The sequence below is a fragment of the Leptopilina heterotoma genome, unplaced genomic scaffold, assembly GCF_015476425.1.
Source record: "Leptopilina heterotoma isolate Lh14 unplaced genomic scaffold, ASM1547642v1 Lhet_226, whole genome shotgun sequence".
Taxonomy (NCBI): domain Eukaryota; kingdom Metazoa; phylum Arthropoda; class Insecta; order Hymenoptera; family Figitidae; genus Leptopilina; species Leptopilina heterotoma.
The window spans coordinates 182,789-195,385 of record NW_025110944.1 but is presented as its reverse complement, the minus strand read 5'-3'; positions in this window follow the sequence as shown (position 1 = coordinate 195,385).

Here is a 12,597-nt window from a genome sequence, read left to right as displayed (position 1 = left end):
ACCGACTAAAATTTTTCACTTTTATTTTATTACTAAAATTTAATTGTCTGACTAAAAACTGACTTTTACTACTTATAATTAAGAATTCATAAACAAAATAAAATAGAAAGAAAACAATGAAGACGAACTAAAATTTTAAAGTGTTATATTACTATAAAAGTTAATTGTCCGATTAAAAATTGACTTTTACTACTGAAAATTAAGAATTAAAACACCTTGTTTCATTAGTATATAAAAATTTTGTTACGAAATTAAACTTTATTAATCTAAATTAATTTAATACAATTTTAGTCGTTTCAAATTTCCCTCAATCGAAATTTTAAATTATTAAAGTTTTAAGTGTTGAATTCTCGTAAAAGTTTCTGATAAAAATTCATTAAAAAAAAAAGAATTTCAGTAAAAATGTCAGAAAATAAAATTGAATATTAAAAGAGTTATACTAGAAATTTAAAGAAATGTCTATTTATTTAGTTTATAAATATTTCAAGAAATTTTTAAATTAAATTCTTTGAAAATTTTAATTCCTGTGAAATTATAATGATATTCAAATATTTATTTTCTAAAAATTACTAATTTACCATTTTTCTAAAGAATTATTCAAATTTTTAATCATTTTTATTTTATAAATTCTACAAAATAATTAAATTATGGAAGAATTTACAGTTGTTATTTTTAGAAATAATTAAATTTTAAACGGTTTTACATTAAAATTATTCTAAATTTTTTATTAATTTAATTTTGAAATTCTAAAAAAATTGTAATAAAAATTTTTTCAATATAGTGTTGAATTAAAAAAAATAATTTTTAAAAATTGAGACAATTGGACATTTTTGTCAAATTCCATTGAAATAAATTTTATATTATAAAGAATTTAATTTTTTCACTTTTAAAAATTATTTTTATGATAAGCAAAGAAGCTAGAGCTACTTTTTTCAATTTATCAACGAGTGCGAAGCCTGTGAGATATTAATGTTAATATTAATACGAATCTCAATATTAATATTAACATAAATATGACTTAATATTAATAATAATAGCAATTATATTAATATTAAAATTTTATTAATAATTGCAAAAATAGTAATAATAACAATAACAATAATTGTAAAATTTTCTGAACAAAAGTAATTAACAGCAGGAGAAAAAAAAACAGAAACAAACTTTCGTGACTTTTAATAAGAACCGTCCTCTCTAAAATTAAAAAGCAATTTCTTGAAACTTTTTTGTTCTAAATAAGAAAAATTTTTTTTATTTTCGCAATGAGTACAACTGCAATCGTAGGTAAAGAGAAAAGTCACCTTTTATTTATACAGAAGAAAAGTTTAAATCAAAGATCCATTACTTTAATTATAAAGGAATGTTCCTTTAATTTCCAAGAGAATTGAGTGAAAAAAAAACTTTCTTCCACGGTATACTAGTTGCAATTTACTTTGACAAAAGTCTCAATCAAAATCAAAGTAGAAAAATATAATTTTCTTTAAAACTCTTACGACATAAATAAAAACAAAAGAGAAAAAAGAATTCTATTTTCCCAAAAAAAAAAAAAATTTGCATCTCTAATATTGATACGTCAGTTGATATTATATAGAAAACCGAGAAAAAAAGAAGTGAGAAATTTACAAAAAAAAAAAAAAACGGGGAAATTTAGCTGGGCTTGTCTTGAGATTATTGCTAAATAAATATATTGTCATACTTGTTAAAGCGATTGTAAATAATTGTATAGATAATTTGTATGTAGGGCGGAATTTATATAATTATATATGAATAAATAGAATAATTCAAGGTGTATATCGAAAAAAAGTGTATGAATGAATCGAATGATTGTAAAAGAAACGAGAATAAAAAGAGAAGGAAACGAGAAAAAATAATATAATATACGATAGGAGAAAATAATGAAAGAACGTACAATTGAAATTTTTCCATCGAATTCTTTCTACTTTGGTGAATAATGTATAAAAACTTCAATAATTCGAATCATGATAATAATAACAATTACATATTTTAAGCGAGACACTCAAATTTCCATTTTTTAGCTACAAACAAAAAATATATACACTCAGGAATTATTTTCGCAAAATTTAGGAAAAATTTCTTTAAAAAATTTAGAAAAATCGTCTTCTTAAAATATTACGAAATATTCTTTTTATTTTTAAAATATACCGAATATTTAATATTTAAAAAAAGGAATTTTCAAAAGAAAAAATTACTTCTCATCTTTATTTTAAAAATTTTTTTCTCTCTAGAGTTGAAAATAAATTAAAAATCAAAATATTGTCAAAAAAAAAAGAAGAATCAAAAAGAAGAGTGTCGAGCGCGAAAAAAAAATTGTAAAATAGATCTTTGAGAATTTCCTAACTAGAAAGTGTTTAGTGAAATCAAAAATAATGTTACACATGTTTTTTTTTTCACCAATTATCGCAATTATTGGTGGGGAAAATAAACGAAAAAAAGCAAACTATTCTTCGTAACAAATTGTGAAATTAAATTCTCGGGAGATATAAATATATAAATATAAATATAGATAAATTAACAAATTGTTGTATATGATCTTAGATAAGTAGATTTGTAACATGTATATAGAAAGAAAAAAAAAACTGTAAAGGCTGCGGTTAACGTGAGCCGCGCGACGAATTATACAGTAATACTGTTAGAGATATATTTGACATTTGTTGATATATTTTTATAAAGTTTTATTTAGAGATAAGTTCTCATTCGTCCCCCAATCCCTAAACAAAAAATTCTTTTCAAAACACCACACAATGTTATCCTTTTAAAAAAATAAAAGAACAAAAACAAAACTTTTACGAATACAGGTTTCGAAGCAAAAGAGAAAGAAAAAAACTATAATCCTAAATTGCGTAGAACAGTACACAAGGAGATGAAATAAAAAAAAAGGGAATAGAAAAATCCTGTGAAAATAAAATTTTAGATATATATAAATATAAATTGAGGCGATAAATCGCACGAAAATTTTTGTTTGTTTGTTATTAAACATTAAAGTGTATATAAATGTACATTTTAATATTTTGAAAAAAGTAATCTTGTATATTTAATGTCAATTTTTTTACATTGCTCTTTTTTTATTTTTTTTTTTTTTGAGATGCATATCTAGGCACACAAATTCATGTTCCTTTTCATCGATTCGATGTTTTTTCCTAATACCACGTTTCATGAGGATCTCTTCAATAAAAAACTTGTGAATGTGTTCATATTGTAATAAATGCTATTAATTGAGCCGTGCAATAGATCCCAATCGTGAAATTTAAAGAAACTTACATCAAAAGAATGAAATAAATAAGTTTTTTGTGCGAAAAATGTTTCGATTTGGTTTATTTTAATTCCCAAGAACTATTATTATTTAGTTATTTATTTTTGCTTTTACGTTTTTTATATATTTTTATAAACTGCAATTTTAATGTAGGCTAAAATTTTTCAAATATTTTTATTTTTTATATTTTACTTTTTAAATATTTTCATTTTTTACATTTTTTATGATTTTTGAAATATATTCATTCTTTTTATTTTTTTTTTAAACATTTTCAAATTTTTATATTTTTTTAAATACCTACATTTTTTCATTTTTATTATTAATAATATTTTTTTTTATATTTAGTTTTACTACTCACCGTCTATGATTCTCTTTATTTCTATTGTTCCAATGAAGTCTCATCGAGCATAAAAGCAATTATCTGAAAAATAAATTTTTCGAAGATTATTTTTTCTATTTTTAAATTGATTTTATAATTTCATAATTTTAAAATTGAAGATTATATTTGAAAAAGTATGGAGGAGAATTTCTGGAGGGAAATTAAAAATAAAAAAAAGCTTGCATTTGCTACTGATGACAAAAATATTTCGTCTGACTATAAATTGTAGTTACTACTGATATTAAAATTGTCTGACTAAATTGGAATTAATTAATGAAAATTAAATCTGCCACAGAAGAAAAAAATTTTTCAAAACAAAATTGTTTTGTCACAAAAAGAATATGTCCCACAAATAAAAGAGCAATTTTTTTCCACTGTGGTTTTATGAAAAAAAAAAATTATTATCTTCATATCTCGACACTTTGATTTGAACCTTTTTTTTTTCTTTTTCTCGAAAAATTATCTGAGGCTCTTAAAAGATAATGTCATTAGCCTTTGTGAGAGAACGGAAGTAAAAGCGTTAATTAACAAGGGGGTCTTCATCTTTCCCCGAGCGAGAGATGGTTGAGAGAGAAAAGAGTTCGAATAACCGTCTCTCGGCAGAGCTAGTAAATTACTCTTAACTTTCTTGGTTGGCTTGATACGGGGGCTAAGGGATGGGAGAGAGGGAAAGTAGTTTGAGGGGTTTGAGCAAAAGAGTAAAAATTACAGAGTTCCGAGGCTTAAAAATAAAAAAAAAAAAAAATGCAGTTTCCTCCTTCCGCGGAGGTCGTAATTCTTTTCCTATCTACACAAACCCTGACCTAGTCGCCCGTGGGAATCACGCGTCATTTATTTATTTTTCACATCTCCTCAACAAACTCGTATAACAATGGGAAAAATACACACACAAAAAGAAAACAATTACAACTGAATTTCAAATTTGAAATTTAATTTAGAGACGGAAATAACAAAAAGGGAAGTATTGTATTTGCAAAAATAAATTTTACACTGACTGATTTTTCAGTATCAATATTCATTATTTTATTTACGATTTTCAATTATTTACGAGAAAAATAATAGTCGATAAGCAAATGCGAGTTTTTTTAGTTTTATTTATAAATTCTAAATTTGTTACAAAAATTAAAGTAGCAATATTTTTTCACTTGTATTTTGTTTTAATTTAACTAATTTTTGCATGGCCTTAAACGACATTATATCTGGCCTTGAATTAAGAATTTAATTATGAATATAAGTTTTTAAAATACAATTTTTTTTAAATTCATTGAACTTTTTAAATAATTTCATTGACATAGAAAATTTTTAAATTAATTATTAATCGAAATTTTTCTAAGGATATCAAATTGAGACCAAAAACGTATCAAAACGTTGTTTTGCAACTATTATGATACATTTTTTGTCTGAATTTAATATCCTGAGAAAAACGGAAAGTATTATAAATAATTTTATAGCAAAATTAAAAAATTTAATCAAAATAACAAAAATTTACAGTAAATGCTAAAATTTTATAGTAAATTTAGAAATTCTACAGGGAACACAGAAATTTTGTAACGAATAATTGAATTTGCGAAAATATCAATATTAATTAATTTATTTAAAATTTTTAATTATTTCTGACAAAAATAAAATTTAAATCTATTACAAAAATTAAAATAGTATTTAATGTTTTTTCCTTCGTATTTTGTTTTAATTTTACTAATTTCTGCATGGCCTTAAGCGACTTTATCTAACCTTCATTTAAAAATTTATTTTTAATTACAAGTTATTTAAATTCACTGCGGAATTTTTGAATAATTTTATTATAAAAAAAAATTTTAATTAATTATTGAAATATTAGAAACAATTTTATAGTAAGTACAAAAAGTTTACAATAAAAATTGAAATTTTGGAATAAGTACAAAAACATTTAAACAAAAATAGAATTTTTTCTGTATGTATAAATATTTTCCAAACTAATTGAAGAATTTTATAGTAAAACTAGAAAATTTTAAGTAAATAGAGAAGACACTTTACACTAAATACAGAAAATTTTCCATAAATGCATAAATTTTACAGATATTTACAAAAAAATTTACACTAAATTCCAAATTTTTGATCAATGGAGAAAAATGTTCACAGTAGAAGAAAAATAATTTTCAATAATTACACAAACTTTACAGTAAGTAGAAAAATTCGACACTTTACTGTATTTAAAATAATTCGACAGTAAATAAAGAGACTTTGCATCAAATATGAGAATATATTTGAATAAATTAACGTATTCCCAACGAAATAGGTTTTATGAATGAAGAAACATGAAAAACGTAGAAGATGAGATTTAAAAAAAAGAAAGAGAAAAAAAAAATAAACCATCGTAAAGTTTAATCCAATGATAATTTTGCTCGAGGGGGTTAATAATGCTTCGGTTGGTAAATTAACAATTTTGCATTCGAGCGCCTCCATTGATTAGTAAAGTTTATTTTACACTTTGAAAATGACGACATTTACTTTATTATTTTGTATAATTTGATATCTTAAGCTCATTGAGAGGTAAGAAGTTTGCAGCGCCTCGGTCACCATTTAAGTGCTCTTTGGCAAAGCTCCGTTGAATGAAGGTGGAAGATAGGGAAATTAGCATTTAGAGCAGAATTTTCACATTGACTATTCAAGGATCGCTTACCACTACCGTCAAACTGTGATTTTAAGAATCTTTCCTTTTTTTTTACTTCTCTACCCCTCCTCCCTCTCTCTTCAAAAAAAAAAAAGCTTTCTGATGCAGTTAATACGAAGCAAGTGCGGGAAGTGCCAAGGAAATAAAATTGACCCTTCAAACGGCGAGGTACTTGAAGTTTTTTTTCTTCGTTTCTTTTTTTCTATTATAAAAAAAAGGGAGAATGAGAAAAGATTTAGCACTTGATGTCGATGAATTTTTTGCAAGTGAGATTATATATGCCCTAGAGGGGGGGGGGGGATATTGAAATCGGAAGGATTTTAGACTCATTAATGTTGCCTCAAGACTTTTATGTATATGGAAACAGCACTTAAAAGGGCATTTACATTCTCTTTTAAATTTCACGATATCAAAAGATTTTCTTTCAGCGAAAGTTGATTTCAATTTTTACTTCATCATAGGAATTTTTATTACTTCATTAAAAACTGTACTTGCATTTTTTTTAAATTATAAACTTATGCTTAAGGAAAGATTTTTTTTTCTTATGAAGGTGTTATTTGTTTAATTTTCTTTAAAAATGCAAGTATTTCTTTTGATTATAATATTTAACCTTCTCATTTATCAATATATATTTTTCATATCACAGTTTATTACTCTATATTTTATATATTTTACAAAATCGTTTTCTAATTTTTAAAATTTTTATCTTCCAATGATCTAATTTTTTTAATTATCTCTTTTTCTCATTTTCTCATTTTCTCATTTTCTACTTTTCTACTTTTCTAATTTCTAATTTTATAACTTTACAATGTTTGAATTTTCTGAATACATAGGAATAATATATATATTCTATAATATTATATAATTTGATTTATTCCTAATAATCTAAAATCATTAATAACGTGAATAGTATTTTAATACAAAATTATTAGTTGTGTTTCATTATTGAAACACTAATAGCAATATTACAAAATTTGAGCAAGCAAAATCAAAGTTTCGCATTACATATAGTGCAATTAAATTATCGTATAACGGTCATGAATGGACATTATACAATTAAGAGATATTTTATTGAAATCCATTTAGCTAATATATCTATACAATGTAAAATAAATCAAAGATTATTATATGGTAAGTGACAAGAAATAAAACTTTTTTTTAAAAAATTCAAATAAAAGAAAAATAAAAAGAAATTTAATGAGCAAATATAATTAAATTAAAAACAAATTTAATCAAATAAAATTAAATACTGTTAACTTTCCTGAATTAAGTTTAATTATATTTAATTTTAGTTTCATAAGAAAGAATTTAAAAAATGGAATTTTAATTTTATGAAATACAAATTGAGCTTCAAAATTAATATTAAATAAAGTTTAAGTTAAAAGTGAATGAATAAAAAATAAAAAAATATTCGTGAACTGCTAATTTTAACTATTTTTTATAAAATTTTTATTAACAACGTAAAATTTCTTTATTCATTCACTATAACATTGTTTGCAAGTAGCATAAAATTTCCATAAAACTACTTGCGTAGATTTTTTCATTAATTCAGTAAAGTTTCAATTCTTAAGAATAATTTTGTTTAAAAAATAAATATTAACTATAATAATCTTCGTATTTCATTTTTTCATTCTGTCTGTCCACACTTTGAAGGTAGTTTTTGTGCATACTTTTGTTTTTTTGTTTTTTTTTTTCTTTAAAAAATATTGTTTGACAGATTGAAAAAATGCAGGTATTTTTTCATGATTTATAATAAAACAATATTTGAAATTAGAAAATATAAAAAAATTATGATTAAGAAATAAATTTTGTTTATTATATGCTTTTTTCTATAACAAATTTCGACTGATCTAAATTACGCAAATTTTTCTTCTTTTTATTTATAAAAAATATGAGAAAATTGTTTTAATTGTTAATAAATTATAATTAAGAATTAGAAAATATACCCATTTTATGCATAATTTTTATTTCTCAATAACAATATTGTTCAGAAACTCATTCTTTTCTTTTGGAAAAGAAACATTACATATTCTATTTAATTTGTCAATTACAAATTTTAATTGAAAATGAAATTGTAACTTTTTAAATTTTTAGAAAATAAAGGAAAAAATTTTACTCAAAAAAATATTCTGTTACTTTTATTTACGAATTTCTTTAATTGTAAAATTATTAAAAAACATCAATAACTTTTTTTTTAAATAAATATTTAATCAATATAATTTTTCGATAGAAATTAAGAATTTTCAAATTTAAATCTTTTTGAATTCAATAACTTATAAGAATATTTTTTATAAAACATGAAGATAGCGATTGCTCCGAGTCGAAGACTCGGAGTGACGATATCTTTGTGTTTTATAATAATTAAAGATGACCAAGTGATAAAATCATTGTTTTATATTATAAGATTATTATTACAGCAACTTTTTCAAAATTATTTTCATCATTATAAATCAATTATTATTTTCTACAATTTTTAATTATTTTTTATGAAAATAATTGAATTCCTTAAAAAAAATTTTATTATTTATAAAAATAATTGAATTATTGCGAAGGAATTTATAAAAAAAATTTGTAAATAATTGAATTCCTGAGAAATTTTTATTATTTATGAAAATAATTAAATTTTTTGGGTACTATTTTTGGGAATTTAAAATTGATTTGAAAATTGTTGAACTTTGGGAAAGAATTTTGTTAATTTTTTATTTACAAAGATAATTGGGATTTTGTCGAGAAATAATTGAATTTCTGCAATTATTTGTAATTTTTCCAAATTTCGATTTTTTTAGTGTCTTGAACAAAAATTTGAATTACAAATTTTTAAATTCTATTATTTTTAAAATTGCTAATTTCATTTTAAAAAGTTAGCCCCGCGTGCTTTAGCGCACGAATTGTTGCTAGTAAAATTAATAAACAATAATAATTTGATAATTAACCCTTAAATTGCAAAAAAGAAAAGAAAGAAATAATAATGACTTTTCTTATTAGAAAATGTTTATGCGCTCTTTTGTTTTCAAAGCAAGAGGCATTGTTTGGATTTTCACAACTTTCTTATTTCAGTTTCGCCTCAGGCGAAATGGTATAGAGAAAAATGTGCACAATTTCTATTATAAATTACAAAAATTCCATGAAAATTTAAAACTATAACTGAAGAATGCAGAAAATTAGTTTTAATATTATTATTTTCAGGAATGACTGAGAGAGAATGATGTATTTTCTAATAAAAATAATTCCTGTCTTTTTTTTCGATAAGATGAAAAATATGATCAAGAAATTATAAAAACCAAAACAAAAAATACAAAATTTACGAAAAATGCCTGAATTATCATTTCTTTTGGGGCACTTTAGTATCCCAATTGTACTTTTTACTCCACAAAATATAATAATTTATAAAATAGTAAATTTTTACTGTTTGTTGATAAAAATTGCATTATTCATTGTTGAAATTGTGTCTATATCTAGATATAATATATTGTGTAAATATTTTGTGGTACGTGCGAGAGCATATGACAGTAAGGACTCGGTGAGGATTTGACCCATTCAGAGAGGATTGATTTAACTATAGAGCAATTCATCAAGCAATATTAATTATAATTATAACCGAATTTCTAATTACATGATGTCACACCCCCGTTGTACAATTACAGGGTTCTAACCATGAGGAATTGATTTTCCACTAAGGGAGAACTATCTACCACTCTGACTGACACTGTGAAAAGTCATTATCGGCTGAGAACACACAGGTCTATTGAAACAATTCATACCATCATATGCTCTCTCTCTCTCTCTCTCTCTCTCTTGATACATATATTTGTATATGTATGTAATACGCGACAGATTTCAATTAAATTTATTTTATTACTACAAAAACTTATTAGGTCACAATAACTCATTATAAAAGTTGCATAAACTACTCTTCGAATTTAAATCAATTAAAATTCGTTTTGAAAATGAAAAACAAATTACGGAGTAACAGTAAAAATTTGTTTACTAATTCATTGCATAGTTGCGATTTTTATTTTTAACACTTTAACAAATTATAAACTTTTAGCTCCTGGAATTTAAAATTAAATTATAATCTATTTTTTATTCATTAATTATAATCTATTTTTTATTCATTAATTATAATTATTTGCATAGAAAAAATTTAAACATCTTTTATTTATCCATACATATTTTTTCCTCTAATATATTTTTGCATCCGTCTAAAAATATTTATAAAGAAAAATTGTGTACCAGTAAAATATTTTCAAGAAAAAAGAAAAAATTCTATAAAAACAAAAAAAAAATTGTCATATTGGAAAAATTTAATTTTCTTCAGAGGGATTTCATTGAGAAAGGGTTTTCTCTATTTTTTTTTTCTTTCAATTTTTTTTCACAATTTTTTTTTTTTTTTTTTTGCTGTATAAAACTCTTATGCCATGCGTATTCGATATCACATCATCACTTTCCCGGGAGTTTCAATAAAATTCAATTTTCTCGACCATGAATTGACTGGTGATTGGCTGCCGCCAGGAAGTTCGTCTCGTCGTCTCGCTCAATTCCCGAACCCAATTCCTGGGGTGCGTATATACTCTGTTGATACCTTCATTCTAAACTTTTGAACGTTCAACTTTTGCGATTTAACCTCCGGAATAAAAAGAAGCCGAGCAAGAGAGAGATAGAGAAACTCAACATTCACGCGCAAGTTTGGGGAACCATGTAAATCTCCGATGAAACTTTATTGATGGAATACCATTATTAGATTAATACTATATAATACGGTCATTGAAAAACAAAAATACATTTTCCGCTTTTTTAAATTATTTTTCCAACTGGAAGGGCATTTTGTGGAAAAAAAAGAAAATATTGATTACAATGCATTGCGATATAAAAATTCTCGCAATTTTCGGTAAAATATTCACCGTTTTTCTAAGATTATCTCAAATTGAGACAAAAAACGAATTAAAAGTGTCACTTTTGATTCGTTTTTTTGTCTCAATTTGAGATAAACTTAGAAAAACGGTGTACACTTTCGAATTTTTTTTTTTAAATAAGATTTAAAAAACATTTTCTTATGACTCAGTATTTTTATTTCTTTATCTGTCAATGATTGTATGTGTGATTTTTTAAACAGGAAAATGTACAAGATCACATTAAAAATTCCATGCATCAATGTCAGATGAATCGTAAGATGGAATTACCTTATCAGCTTGTGCCACTGAGCCCGTATATTTGACTGAGGAAGGTGAATGAAAATGAGTTTGTATTGGATTTGAGTGCGAGTGATAAGAAAGACATTATTTCACGAACACCGGAAGGAAGTTTTCATTTCTTTCATATTCGACCTTTTTTTATTTCAATTGTTCAATAATTTATCCCTCGTCGATTCTCACTTATTTTCATTCGAAAGATCATTGTGATTAGATTTAACGAATTTTCAAAATTATACTCAGCTTCTCTTCAAATTAAACTGCAATGTATATTATCATAATAATAAAAATTAAATAAGTACCTAAATAAATGATAATAATAATTTTTTTTAAAGTTGGTAATTTTATTTTTTGGTAATTTATTTTCATTTTACGATAATTATTCAATAGCGATTATAATTTCAAAATTATTATTAATTTTAATTATCGTTGTTTGATTTTTGTTGTTTCCCGTGTAGAAAAATTTCGTGGCGCTAGCTAGCAGCGCTAGATTGCATGTAAATTTACCATGTATCTAGCACTGCTAGCTAGCGCCAAGAAATTTTTCTACACGGGTTATTATTTTAATTTTCATTTAAAAATTAAAATTGTTAATTTTTATTTTTTTAACACAAAACTAAAAGTCGTTCTGCAAAAAAAAAAAAAAAGAAAAAAAAAAGATGAAGAATGTAAACAAACGTAAATATTTTTCCTCGTTCTTGAAAAATGATAATCAGATCAGGAAAATGGTGATTATTTAAGTAGTTCAAGTACACGATGTTTCTCATTTTAAATCTACATCATCTCGTGTGCGGGTAATCACAATATAAAAGAGCAGAGTTAATAGAGTTAATAAGATAAGAGATTAAAAATGAAGATATTTTCAAAAAAAAAAGGAAAACAGTTTTTCCTTGAAATTATAAGAGAGCAGTAAAACAATAGAAGAATATGCGTAGTCTTATGGTCAGTAAAATTATTTTCATTTCTTTTTTAATTTTCAAGATAACAAATATTTTTTTTGATAAAGTATCAGTATATTAAAATTTTTCAAAAAACAATATTTTGCGAAATTTATATTTCATGTAATGAAATAATTTTCTGTTATTAAACCACTAAAGACAAATGTAAAAAG